Raw genomic sequence first — 14,460 nt, forward strand, 5'->3', positions numbered from 1 at the left:
ACTTATACATAATAGATCATAATATGCCAAAGAACTGTCCTGTGGTTTTTACGCGACAACCCTCCATGGGTCTTTATCGTCCATATATTCCTGAATACTGTAGTACGCTCTCTGAACTAGTACATTTTTTATATAAGTTTTAAATTTAGAACTACTAAACTCTTTAATATGGAGAGGAATTCTATTGTATAAGCGTATACCTTGACCCATAAATGAATTTTTAACTTTAGCTAATCGGAAAAATGGCATTTCAATTCTATTCCTGTTCCTTGTGCCATAATCGTGTCTATCTCCTACTCTTGTGTGTAAGTCGGCGTTTTTGTGAACATGCAAAATATTATTAAATATATACTGTGATGGTACAGTAAGGATACCAGTATTCTTAAAATGATCTCTTAGTGAGTCCCGAGCACGTAAATTATGTATAGAGCGAATGGCTCTTTTCTGTAAGATAAATATAGTTTCTATATCTGCAGCCTTGCGCCATTAGAATTCCATAGGACATAATGCTATGAAAGTAGCTGAAATAAACCAATCTAGCCGTATCTTCATCGGTGAGATGCCTTATTTTTCGGACTGCATATGCAGCTGAACTGAGCTTACCTGCAGTGGTGTTGACATGGGCTCCCCACTGTAGTTTCTCATCCAATGTTAACCCTAGAAATACAGTAGACTCAGTAGGATGCAATACCTCCCCGTTCAAGGTAATATCTCTGTTCAACTTTTTTACATTAGGAAGTAAAAATTCGACACAAGTGGTTTTTTTGGCATTTAATAATAAATTATTGGCAGTAAACCATTCAGATATGAGTAAAAGAGCACTGTTCACTTCGTCAACATTTGGGAGTTTTCCCATGCTTTATAAATATGTGTTAGAAGTGCAACTCCAGCATCTGTGGTTGAGCGCCCCTTTGTGAAACCAAACTGTTTGGTGTGCAGTAAATTATTAGATGCAAAATGACTACTCAATTGGTTTAATATTAACTTCTCGAATACCTTACTTAATGTTGGTAAAATAGAGATAGGTCTATAATTGTTACAGTCTTCTTGATCGCCCTTCTTAAATAGAGGTATAACTTTACTAAGCTTTAGTAAATTAGGAAATGTACCATAGTCACAACACTTATTAAATGTGAAAGCTAAATTTTTCGCAATATTTTCTATTATATTATTAACTAAATTTACGGACATTCCCCAAAGATCACAAGTATTTTTTAGATTAAGCGTCTTAAAGGCAGTAACAATATCACTAGCAGTTACGTGTCGTAATTCAAATAATGTACTGCACCCCGCAACATGGTCCCTCAAAAAGGTTTCTGCAAGTGCTGAAGACGAATTTAAACTATTAGTAATAGTAGCAGGGACACTACTGAAGAATTCTTCAAAAGCAAGCGCAACATCAGCACTTTTGTCAATAACCCTGTCATTATTTACAAGTTTTATGGTATTACTTGATTTGCTTTTACCCATTTCACCATTAATAATAGACCAAACTGTTTTAACTTTATTATCAGAGTCGCGTATTTTTTCTTTGATATACAAACGCTTTGCAGTAAAACAAACTTTTTTAAAAATTTTTGAGTAATTTCTAACATAACTAAGAAAAGATGGGTCTTTATTATATTGCTTCATACCATATAATTCATAAAGAATGTTCCTGCACCTATGTATACTAGCTGTCGCCCATTTACTAAATGGTAAATCCTTGGTAATATTTAAAGATTTAACTTTAAATATTTTTTCAAATTCATTATGTACTAAATTAAAAAGATTTTTAAACATTTCACAAGGACTATTAGGAAAGGATTGATCATTTAATACGGGCAGGTTTTTATTAATATTATTCCTAAATTTATTAATGCCTTTTTTAGTTATAGGCCTAACATTAATCCTTTTAAATGTAGGTATGCAATCCCATTCAAAAACTACTTTCTGGCCACAGTGATAAGTTACTATATTAACTAGATACAACTCCGTCCTACCACAGACGTTGTAAGAAACTAGAACAAGCATTGATTTCATGAGCGCTTTCATGTAAATTCCGTCAGGATCATACGTAAGTAAGTTTTCTTTTAGAATAAGTTTTGTTTGTATTTTATGTATTTTGGCAGCACAATAAAGAGTATAAATAAATAAATAAATAAATAAAATCTGTCGAATATAGCATAATGTCTTAGGTTTTTTATGAAATACCAAGTTTATAATGATATACACGATCTTGTTTCATTTAATAATAATATCATTTAATATTAAAGCATATAATAAATCGCTACACCCCATCACTTGTACCAAACGCAAAGCTCAACTGCTTGTTTTAGAATACAAACGTACCTTTGTCTGAGTATGTAACGAGATATACGCTGTTATCTCGACAACGGCTCGCTATCATATGTCTTGATATATCTAATATTGGACGAGCTATATCCTATCTGTAATGTAGTTAAACAATAAGTGATAGTAGTAAGATTTATAGTATAGGTAACTGTAGAGTTATACATATATACCTCATGAGGAGTGTAAATACTAAATAGATTAATTAAATCGATGGACAAAGATGGAGAAGTTTTTGTGTGCCCTGCGATTTCACCTGAAGTGCTCCACTCCTGTTGGAACTTGGATGTACCCGTCTTCTAGACTAATATTATAAAGCTGAAGAGATTGTTTGTTTAAACGCGCTATCTCAGGAACTACTGGTCCGATTTGAAAAATTCTTTCGGTGTTAGATAGCCCATTTATCGAGGAAGGCTATAAGGCTATATATATCATCACGCCAAGACCAACAGGAGCGGAGAAATGCAGGTGAAACCGCGGAGCACAGCTAGTCATGTATATAAATGTGTTGAACCATTATAAAACCTATATTTAGCTTTATGGAAGTGAAAATATTCGACCATGGTGTCCCATCTAAGGCTGGTTGCAGAGCTTGACCGACCATCAGTGCGTACGTCAGTCGCGCTTGTCATGTATGGATGGAAATTGATAAAACCGTTCATAGCAAGACCGACCATACGCACGTATTGTCATGCATATTAGTGTCATCTTCATACATTTTGTTGATGCGTATCGTCAGGACCGACGGTACGCACTGACGGTCGGTCAAGCTCTGCAACCAGCCTAAGCCTTTAAAAACATACCGGGTTCTTTTATGTGAATACTAAACAAGAACCCTCTAAACATATTATGTACACTTTCCTAATCAAAATAGACGTATCTCTGACACATCAATCGCACGTATAGGTAGGTACATTCCACAACAAACGCCTTTGTTGCTTTAATTAAAAGGAATTTTAGATTGTGATTGTAGGAAATGATTGCGAATACTAATTTCGTATACCACTATTGCACACTTCGTATTTAACTTATTCAGGATTTAGGTAGGTTTTCATTTCTATCTTCGCTATCTACTAATATTAATGTATGAGAAAGTACACGGTACTTTTTGTCACATGTATATTAAACAAATGCATGCGAAATAAATTTCAAATAAAATAATTATTTATATTTCTCTATTTCTCGCCTATTATCAAGCTGCTCAGCAATACTAGCCAATAAGTTTGAACTAGCGCTGATATTCAGCCAGTTAGCCAGTTCATTCATTAAGAAAAGCTTCACACGTTTGGACAATTTGTTTCTATATATTCTATATCTTATTCTTCTTAATAATATGATCACGAATAATATTTACTAATACACTACTTATCATTTATATCTGTCCTTAAAATTATGTTAGGTATATTATTTTGGTGATATTCTTGTTTTTTTTACTTAATTGGATTTCATTAATATTGTTACTATAGGTAGGTATCTCTTATCTATGTACCTATAATCGTAGTAAGTATATTATTACCTATTAGTCTGTGTATCTTTACTTCTAGAGAAGATAATCTCGTATTAAAATGAAACAAATACACCATAATCATTAAAACATACGACACCCAAGATACAGAATCACTAGAAACAGAACCGAGTTTCCATTACGCGATAGATGCTAAATTTTATCAAGCAATGTAAATAATTGTATTAGTATGGTAATTTCGTCCTCAATGCACTCGGCTATTCAATTTAATTATATCCAAGAAGACGTGCTGTTTGCCATCCACTCCGTACCTTTGGGGTTTACGTTTTGTGGAATTAATTTCAGTGTTTCTCGTAATGTTCGTGTTATTATGACTGAAATGTTTTAAGTTATACACATTTGTAGTATGTGGTATTCAATTTTGAGTAAAAAGTGAAAATTTTAATGGCAAAATGATGATAAATGACCATTTACTTGTTTTATTTACGTAGCAAATGACCTTATATTCCTATTTTATGTTGAGCAATATTTAAGGAATAGAACTTCAAACAAAAGGCAGAAAAATTGTTCCGATTTTATATTGAACACTATTTAAGGTATAGAGAGTACTTCCAACAAAATACAGTAAATTCTAGAACAGATGAGACAATAATTCCCTTTCCAAATTCACGTGTAAAATAACATCTTTTCCATTAAAAGATAAGAAGAACCTCTTTTTGTCGTCTATTAGAAAGTTACTATTTTAGTATTATATTATCTCTGGTAGGTACTACATCTTGTACTACATAAATAAGTAAATACATTTGTAAACCAAGTGAAGTTGATATAAAACTTTATCCAGTACACTATAAAATACAATTTTCGATATTTTTACAAGATCTTGTATTTCATCTAGACATTTACGTTCGCCATATCATCTAATAAGATCACCGCATGTCAGATTTCGCAATATCCTACATTTTGGCGACTTCCACATATTGCTACTTTGTTGGAAAATTACTCTTGCAGAATCAGGAAGTTTTATCTTTTTGCATCGCCTAGTATAGATTCTTTGAACGTCCAACAAATACGAAAATTAATTAACGATAGTAATTGGTAGTTACCTCCTCTCTTGATGAAACTGCATTTTAGATGGTCAATATAAAACGCACTCATTTTACTAGTTCAAATAACTTCTAAGTAATAATCAAAAATCTACGACCGGTTGCGATACACACCTATACATATAAAATTATTAAGCACTGTTACTTCTAAACCAAAAAGTAGCCGATTTGGTAGATTATAAAAATTAAATAATAATTATACCTAATGTTGAAATGGCTGTACGTCTAGTCTATGATCGATGAAATATTGTTCACATACCTGCATTTACTCTTTTATAACTCTTCCATGCAATTTATGAGTCTTCGTTTGCGTTTAAGAAAATCAATCAAGAATCTTATCCCTCAATAACATAATAACACATTTGCATACATTAAATTCGAAAAAACAACATCAATTTACTTGGACCGTTCTCGTATAAAACTCATATACGCCTTGTAGTTGGTACGTGTCACAACTACAAGATACTCGCCTAATCTCATTTGCTTCACTGCACTGTACTTTAAAATGTATGAACTACCCCCGTACCATGTCTTAAGCAGTCTTATTTCCAGTGTGGAAAAATAACAGCGCTATATAACCGGAGCAGATAGAGAATAGATCTGAAGATGGCATTCGCTCGCATGCGTTCTCGCTCACTTTCTATCACTGTCTATACCATAGGTCTATACACACACAGTGAAGTACGCGTTGCAAAAAAAAATCGGGCTTTGCTTTCTGAGCTAGGTACTTGACGCACACTCCGAGTTATGCTTTTATTGATAATCATTGTTGTTTTTGTTGAGTTTGATTGTTATATTGTTTGCGTTACATTTGATTGTTATATATATTCGTTAAGTTTTTGTTACAAACTTTAAAAACAAATGGATGAACCAAAGAAACGATGTTAGACAACTTAATTTGCCAACCCTACCAAAAGTACCCGTCGCCATCTTCAGATCTATTCTCTATCTGATCGGGTTATACAGGTCGTCTGGCGCCATCACTTTCGCACTCTGGAAGTAATACTGCTATAAGACGTCATGGTACCGAGATATAGCGCCTTTTTACTGAATACTATCTTTAATCCACATTAGGTGCAAATAGCATGTGTTAATTACATTTCAGAGCAGAAACCATTAGATGCACTCTATTTCTTTGCGTTTATTACTGAAAGGATTGAATTATATGAGGTTTTAATTCAGTAAGAAATATACGTATCTGTAAATACGAGCTCGCTATAAACCAATATCTATAAACTTTACTTACATAATACATTATATAATACATGTAGGTACTTAATTAAAATGGTATAACACACTTCACTAAGTGTTCAACAAAAAAATGTTGAATTAAACAAAAGAAAGCTACAATTTTTAACCCTAATCATCATCAATGTCCAACCCATTATTTGTATCAGGTACCGTTTTTGAGCTCATATATTAAACTAGCTGTGCCCCACGGTTTTACTCGCATTGCTCCGCTCCTGTTGGTCTAAATGTGATGATATATAGCCTTTAACCTTCCTCGATAAGTCCGAAAGAATTTTTCCAATCGGACCAGTAGTTCCTGGGATTAGCTCGTTCAAACAAACAAACAAACTCTTCAGTTTTATAATATTATATAAGTATAGATAAGCCCCAATATTTTCCAATTTCATCAGTATATATAGCATCCTCTTAATAAGTAAATAGAATAAATAAACAGTGTAGAAACAGTTATAATAATTATTACTGTTTCTTAAGCTGTTTCTACTAAATTATTTAGTGAGAACAACGTCCGGCATGTCACTGCTTCTACGTTGTCAACACTCTCTAGTTACAAAGCTTTATCGTTATATTTTCTGCTTCCTTATCTGTATGAAAATTAATTAATGTGCACTTGGTTTTATTTATATTGTAGTTTAGTACATTAAAGTAACAATAATTACTGTGTTAGTTCGAAATTTTAATTAGAAATGTTGTAAACGTTCAGAACGAAAGAAAGAAACAGTATCTATTTACAAACAATTATTTTTTAACAGAGCGCTACAGACAAATCGATGGCTTGTGTACCCTTTTTCTTTATCCCTTCCCTTGAAACGAAAGTTTCTAGGTGTAAAACTCATATTGTTTTGCGTAGCCTGTTAGGTGTCTATTATAATAGCTACTCTGGTATAAATAAATCAACATAAGTAGGTGCTACAAGTATGTATATAGTGCAGTAACTTACAAGCGAATACAAATGAATGCAGCGAACATCGAATTGACCGAACGTGTCACAATATACCTCTACCAATTTACTTGAATTGAAATACTATGTGACTATTCTGTATATCGAAAAAGTTCGACGAATAAGTCTGTAGACGACGGTATAGTTTGCCGTGCAATTTCTGTTGCTCCTACTTTTTGTTGATTTTTTTTTTTTTAATTTCCCGCGTTTTGCGCTTTTGAGAAATTGTCATGCGATTATGCTTATGGATAACGTAATTCCTGATCAAACTCTTAAGAAATTCTATGGTTGTAAAATATATTAGCAGTTCTAGTCTCCACCGATTTGCATTGTAATTTTGAATAATTAAGGATAATTTTAAAATTATTACCTATTAGACGAAACCGAAGGAAATTCTTAATCGAGTCAAGTTTAAAGTATGCATGGACAGCTGCACTTTTTCTTCATACCTATATTACGACTTATCGTAAACCAACCATCGCGTCAAGAAATTAAACCGAAAAAAAAACAACTCGAATATGTGATAACAAGAAAACTGCACAGCACACGAATACAAATGAACACTACGATGGAAGTGAGCGTGCTACAACTTACCGTCGCCAATTTACTGGGAGTGAGATGCGACGTAACATATTGCACGGGATCGATGGAATTATTTCGAGAACACTTCTGTTTAGGTGAAGAAAGCGTACGAAGTTTGGGATAGTGGTCATAATAAGGACTGGATAATGTGGATACGTCTGAAGTCTGAAAGAATTGTTTAGTTTTTTTTATAATATTTTATTATTTAACATCACTACATAGTATAAAACAAAGTCGCTTTCTGTCCGTATGTCCCTTTGTATGCTTAAATCTTTAAAACTACGCAACGGATTTTGATACGGTTTTTTAATAGATAGAGTGATTCAAGAGGAAGGTTTTAGTACATATATAATTTATTAGGTTTTAGACAAAGCGGGCGAAGCCGCGAGCAGTCTAGTTACAATTAAAAAGGAAAGATTGGATTGTTGGTACCTTCTTAATGAATAAATTCGTTCTCTAAGATGCTGTTACCACCGCATTTTTGTTAGTTTTAAAACAGCGTATTGTTTTATTACACTCAATTAACCTTCTTATGGTAAATTACGACAGGAAAATAGCAGTCAAATTCAGCAAACAGTTTCGGTCTAAAAATATATCTGATATAAGACAGACTAAAATAAAAATTAAAATCAAGCGTAGAGTGAACAGGTACCTTCAAGGGAAGCGCGTTCCATCTTAGACCACATCTCAGCTTAACATCAGGCGAGATTGTGGTCAAGCGCTTCCCTAATACCAATAAAAACAAAATTAAGCTAACAATAGATCCACTAAAATAATTATAAAACTTCAATAGCAAATGTAATAACCGCTCCGATACAAACTTAAAAAAATCGCACGCACATTTCATTGAATTCGATTAAGTATTATCAAAATCATCGCCGATTACACGAACATTATTTTTACCGTAAAAAACACTGACAGCCCGTAGATTATACCAACTTTATTTCTCCCGTAACACTACCAATACATTTCTAATTCACCAATGCCCTGCGTCCAGGACAAACTGCTAACATAGCTTTTCAATTTTCACAAAGGCGATTGTGCCAGAAATTTATTCAGCTCGGACGTGTCGAAACGTTACCGTTTGAAGGAAACCTTGTCAGGTTGAATTTCTACTGAATTATAGTTGGTTATGATTTTGGTTTTTAGTTCGGAGGGAATTTCAAGCTCTATTGTTACAAAATTGCGGGAAATTTGCCACAACGTGTCGTATTTGTCACTTTGACAATAGTCACCTTGGGGTCACTGAAAATCAGTGGTGGTAAGGTATTAATCACCTTGCCATCATAAACTGAGTTGGCTCCATTTGTCAGGTCACTCACTGCCACATTGCCTACTTCTTCTTAGGAATAAGCTTCTTATTATTTTTCTTTTATTTGTTTTTCCTTTGTAAATCAATTTTTGTAATCATTTTATGATTCTGACAATAAATGTGTTTATTATTATGTTTCTCGGTTCCATAATACTCGGGTACCACCAGAAGGACGGTACCCGGACCTTTGGAAGGCTTACGTGGGGACACGGATCCAACACGCAGAGGCCCTTTCGAGAATTTTAATGTGTTGTGGGACACCAGCCGCAGCCTGCCCATGACTGCACTATAGAGATACAGCCCTAGGCAGTCCGCGGCCGATGTAGGACTATTGCAGGGTATGGAAATTTAATAATTGGGCTATGGATTGGGATGCTAAATGGACTGGTACTGGGGACTATGGGAAACTATGGCACCTGCCTTTCTACTAAAAGAAAGTAAAAATATGTTGGCAGGTGGTGACTCGCCCTCTCACTGTATGGGCCCCCAAAATAAGTCGCTGCAATAGTGCGACAAGGGGGCAACATATTGTGAGCAGCTAAGGGTGGAGAGGCGTCCTTGGACTTTAAACGACGATCACGCGCTCCCTGAGGGTCCAGCATCACGTGCCCACTCGCCACTTACACTTCGCATCCACCTTATTATTATTATATTATTTGTACATACTTAAAATTGAATACGTATTATATTAATCGTAAATCAGTCTTCTATTAATAAAACTAACGCAGAACATCAGCCTCCTTAAACTAATGGGTTCTGGGCACAGTTCTAGGATATGCCGATTAGGTCACCAAGTTTTGAACATTGTTATTGAGCATTGAGCAGTTAAATTTAAAAATTAAGTAAACTTTTTCAGTTTCCTACTGCCGTCGCTTGGAATAAAATTATCATGTCTAGAAATCATGCGTGTTTGAAGAAGCACTTTATACCTATAAAGTATAAACTAGATATACATAATTCAACAGACTGCAACGCCACCGTACAATTTTACGAACATTTTTATAGTTTAGATAGGTACAAATATACAACTCGGCTAACTCGTAAAGTTTTATGAAATTTTATTGCTACGACTGATTTTAGAACACTAACGTATCGTTTGGAACAAAATTTAATTTAAAACTTGGTTAAAACTGAATTCACAGATTAAAAAGCATTATATTATCACAGATAATAAACTGTTGACGCAAGACACAAGTCGGCAGAATCCGTCAAAATTCAAAATTCGAAATTATTGTGATTCACAGGTTACAAGGTGGGTATAACGATCCACATTCCACAATGGGAACGGGAATGGCCATACAAGAAAGAGAAGCTTGAATGTCTTGGCCAGATATGTTTTAGATTTATTATCTAGATAATTTGACTTTTTTAGTAGCTGCAGAGATGAGGGAATTTATACCTGGAATTTACACTACCTACATCCTGAGAAAAGGTGACAAAGCACATGGCCGTAGCCGAAACCACAATTCATTCTCGAGTTTTGTTGCAACATTTATAACCGCACTGAATTTGTTACCTACGGGCTCTGGCAACTTATTCGATCCATAACAATACATATTATGTACCTAGTTTTATCGTCCATATTCTTATTAATTATAAACGAGTATAATATTAAGAAAATCTATATTGTACTAATAAAATATTACGCTTTACAGGCTTTTTACAGGTATGAAGGCGACTATGAAATACTAAGCGATACGCTTTTGTTTCGTATGTTAATGTCATCCTTAAAAAGGAAAAATAACTAAAACATTAAGCTAATAATTCTCCACTTTATCCAACCAGTATTCACACTGGCTAATAGTCCGCAACTACCCTCCAAACTTGGCAGTACTTCATCTTCATTTTCGTTGAAAATAAACGGTTTTTATTTTATTTATATGTAAACAACGCTTGTATATCATGGTATGTGGAGCTGAGTCAGCTGGCTGTAAATCTAATGGTGCAGTGCATTGCGAATGCAGCGCAGCCTACAACGTCAATGGAGCTGTTAAAACCCTTGTGAGAAATTTTTAAGTGAATGAAAAATAAGTAGATATGTATTTATAACTTCCGAGTCATTATGTATCCTTGTATAAAACTATTAACAATTTTTGGAATAATGGTTAAAGTAATGTCGCGGTCGGGATGTAGTTAATTAATTATCTATCACAAATACTATAACAATGTTAAAGCAGTACAAAAATACGTGGAGAAGTATGATACTTCGTATAGTAGCTGTGGAATATTTTCGTATTTAAAAAAGACGAAAATATTCCGGCTTCGAATTCAAATAAGATTTATTTTAATACGACAAATATAAATATTATGAATATTATTCTTATTTTTAATTGTAGATAAAAGAATTCTGCTTTACTAGACTTTTTCACAAGAAATGAAATAAAGACACAGCTACAAATCGTTTTTACCGTACAATATTATTAACATCACCTAGAAATCTTGATAAATAATTCTAGTTTTTATCTCAATTGAGCTTTCACAAAAAGCTATGATACCCAAATAAACTAAACAAGATTCCCAATTCGACTCTTTTGCCTTTTTTCATATTTTTATTATAATTCCTTACTTAAGGATTTTCTTTATTATTTACCAAGTGCATGTTTTAACAGCTCCATATAATTACCACCAAAAATTCTATTTGGCGTGGCACAGTAAGAGTATGTCGGAGATTCGGGTTGCGCCTCTTATATTATGTAAATTACGATGCTCACCGAATTCTAAGTAAATAACTATCACTTTGATCCAAGCAATTAATTTTACGAACGTGCAATTTTGGCTTGAGTACGAAGTTAATATTTATGCGACGATAAAATTTTAATCGCAAATTGCACACATTATGTACGAGTTAATGTAATTGTAGGTTATTATAGGAATTAAGGTTATACTTTAGGTCTATAACTATGATTATTGATTGCTATGCGTATTGTGAATTTGTTTTTTCGAGTGTATTATAGAAAAAACAACGAGGTTCTTGGTCATTCTTCCCGATAGAAGCGATATTCCGAATCGGTTATAATTAAAAAAAAGCGAGTATCAATAATTTTTGTGTACATTAATTACAAAGTTTTGAGTTTAAGTCTGTAATGCCACAGATTAGATACAAGGTAGGTAATGCCACACTAACACAAATCATTATCCAGGTTAACTTTGAAATATAGGAAAACAAATTGAAATTTTTATAGGGTAGATATGCCCTAAAAATTATCTCGCGTGAACGGCTAGACCGATTTCGATCATGTGTGGCGGAGTTTGTAAAAGTAAATTAGAAGAACTTACGTGCACTGTTAGCGATACGATGACAGGATGACATCTGTTGGGTCGCAGTTTAAGATCTTCGACCTCTATATTTTTTATGTAATCAGTTCAAATTATTGTTATTGTTGAAATCATGGTTGAAATTATCTGTAACAAAGAAACAAGCATACCATCCTTTAGATTCTCAATATTAGTTAATTAAGATCGTAAATAATCGAATTTTCATCCTATTACGAGTTCTGAACAAAACTGGTGAGATAAGTTTATATAACAGGTTAGTGGTTACATCGTAAAGAATGTTATCTTACTAAAATATTATAAAGAGGAAAGGTTTGTGTAGATATGTATGTATGGTTTTCACTTTTCACGCATAAACTACTGGACCGATTTTGATGAAATTTAGCACAGACAATCTTTAGACCCTCAGAAAGAACATAGGTAACATTTTATTGCGAAATATGTACCACGGGCGAAGCCGGGGCGGACCGCTAGTAGCTAATTATTATTAGAAAAGTTAAGACAAAAGAGCACTATCTAGGTACCTACACTATGCAATAGAATAAACCATCCCCAATATAACCATACTTGTATATTCCATCACAATTTGATGTACCGTGTTGCATTATTCATAGCTCTGCATATATCTTCGTATAAATATGGACATGAAAGTAAAGATTGCGTGGTTTTGGCAACATTGGAGGGCGCTCGATAGGACGCGACGTTATGTCGCCGGCGTACTGTTATGGAGAAAAATGCTTTTGGTAAAACATTACTATGTTATTCTTATCTTAGTATGAAAAGCTATGATTACACATTCATAGTTTGATATTATGTAGATAGTTAGGTATTATAATATAATTCTAAAAAAATCTGTTTTTAAAATTTTATATTGATAAAAAACAAGCTCAGTCGGGACTGTGTAAGTAATCCACATGCGAACATTATAAATTACTTCAAAAAAAAATGAATGATAACAACGACAAAAAGCTATAAAATCGAAAGTGCAGTGTATTATAACAAAAAATTAAGTAGTATTTCCTTGTGTTTGATTATACGCGACTAGAGATTAAAGACAGACTTGTTTAAAAAAATCCGTTAAAAAGTATATATTTAACCTCTAATAAATAAGTAATAAAAACAGTACGTACCAAGTAAACATTAAATTCTCCCGCTAACTGTACATCGCGTTTCCTTGAACGGATTCCCTGCTTTAAAAAGCTTTTTTATTGCATTTTATTTTGGCGCGACTTCGCACGATTCGCTTACATTACTAAATTGTCTATGGTTCCAAACTTCACTGGAACAATGGCAATTGGAACTGTGTCGCAATAGATCACAAACTTTTTACTATGTCATGCAAACTTCATGCAGGGGATTTATTGTCTGTAATATAACATTAACAAGGATATTATATACCTAAGCTTCTTGATATTGAGATTGTATAATGTATAGACAGCATAATACAATGTTAATTATAGTGGTTGTATACAATACAAAACAGTCGTATGATGATGATGATAAACGGGTGATAATTTTTTTTCTTTTAAATAAGGAATTGATGGAATACAATTTTTTTTTTTTGTGGTGTTATAACATTTTTTATTTATTTTAATACGCAATTATTATAGATACCTATATCAAACATTACAAACACATTCCTTCAAAATTCCTAAAATAAGAAAGCTTACAGTAAGTATATTCCTATTATTCTAACCGTGTTTGTATCATAAACATATTATGTTTCAAACTTAGGTTTCAAGATGTCGTCTATCGGAACCATATTTCTAAATCTTTTCCATCTAATTCCGATGTTTTATATTTCAGCTTTCATAAAATCAAGATTGCTCTAGTCCTGAAAGCGCAATAAAAGTTTGGAAAATCCAAAAGTGCACGCCTCATAATCTCATCCTTTACAATAAAATTGATTATTTATAAAGGTGTATATAATATAAGTATGTAGATACACTTGTTCTCATGTGCCAATGCTCTTGTACTGTCTCAAAACAGTTGGAAAAGTAAAGAAAGCGGTACCGTAATAATTGAGCTATTTTTCTTGTGGCCCCACCTAGATGTGAAACTGCGCAGGTTTAAGGGACTGACTACCAACTTATTTTTTTAAACCTTGGCTTATAGTATAAAGAATCGAGTATATAATGGTGAATTTTGAGTACACTATAAATATATAAAAAAAAAAATAAAAAAAAGTCGATATTTTTTTTTGTTT

At 33.2% G+C, this 14,460-nt stretch overlaps 1 long non-coding RNA gene across 1 annotated transcript in view; it reads right to left on the reverse strand.

The window, feature by feature from the left end:
• The window catches only part of LOC123703260, a 38,659-nt gene extending 26,337 nt beyond the window's left edge, over window positions 1–12,322 (reverse strand). The window contains exon 1 of the long non-coding RNA XR_006752966.1: window positions 12,258–12,322. This is a non-coding gene — a long non-coding RNA (uncharacterized LOC123703260). The remainder of the gene's footprint in view (window positions 1–12,257) is intronic.
• Window positions 12,323–14,460: the final 2,138 nt, after the last annotated feature.

Source organism: Colias croceus, chromosome 25 (genome assembly GCF_905220415.1).
Source record: "Colias croceus chromosome 25, ilColCroc2.1".
Classification (NCBI taxonomy): Eukaryota; Metazoa; Arthropoda; class Insecta; order Lepidoptera; family Pieridae; genus Colias; species Colias croceus.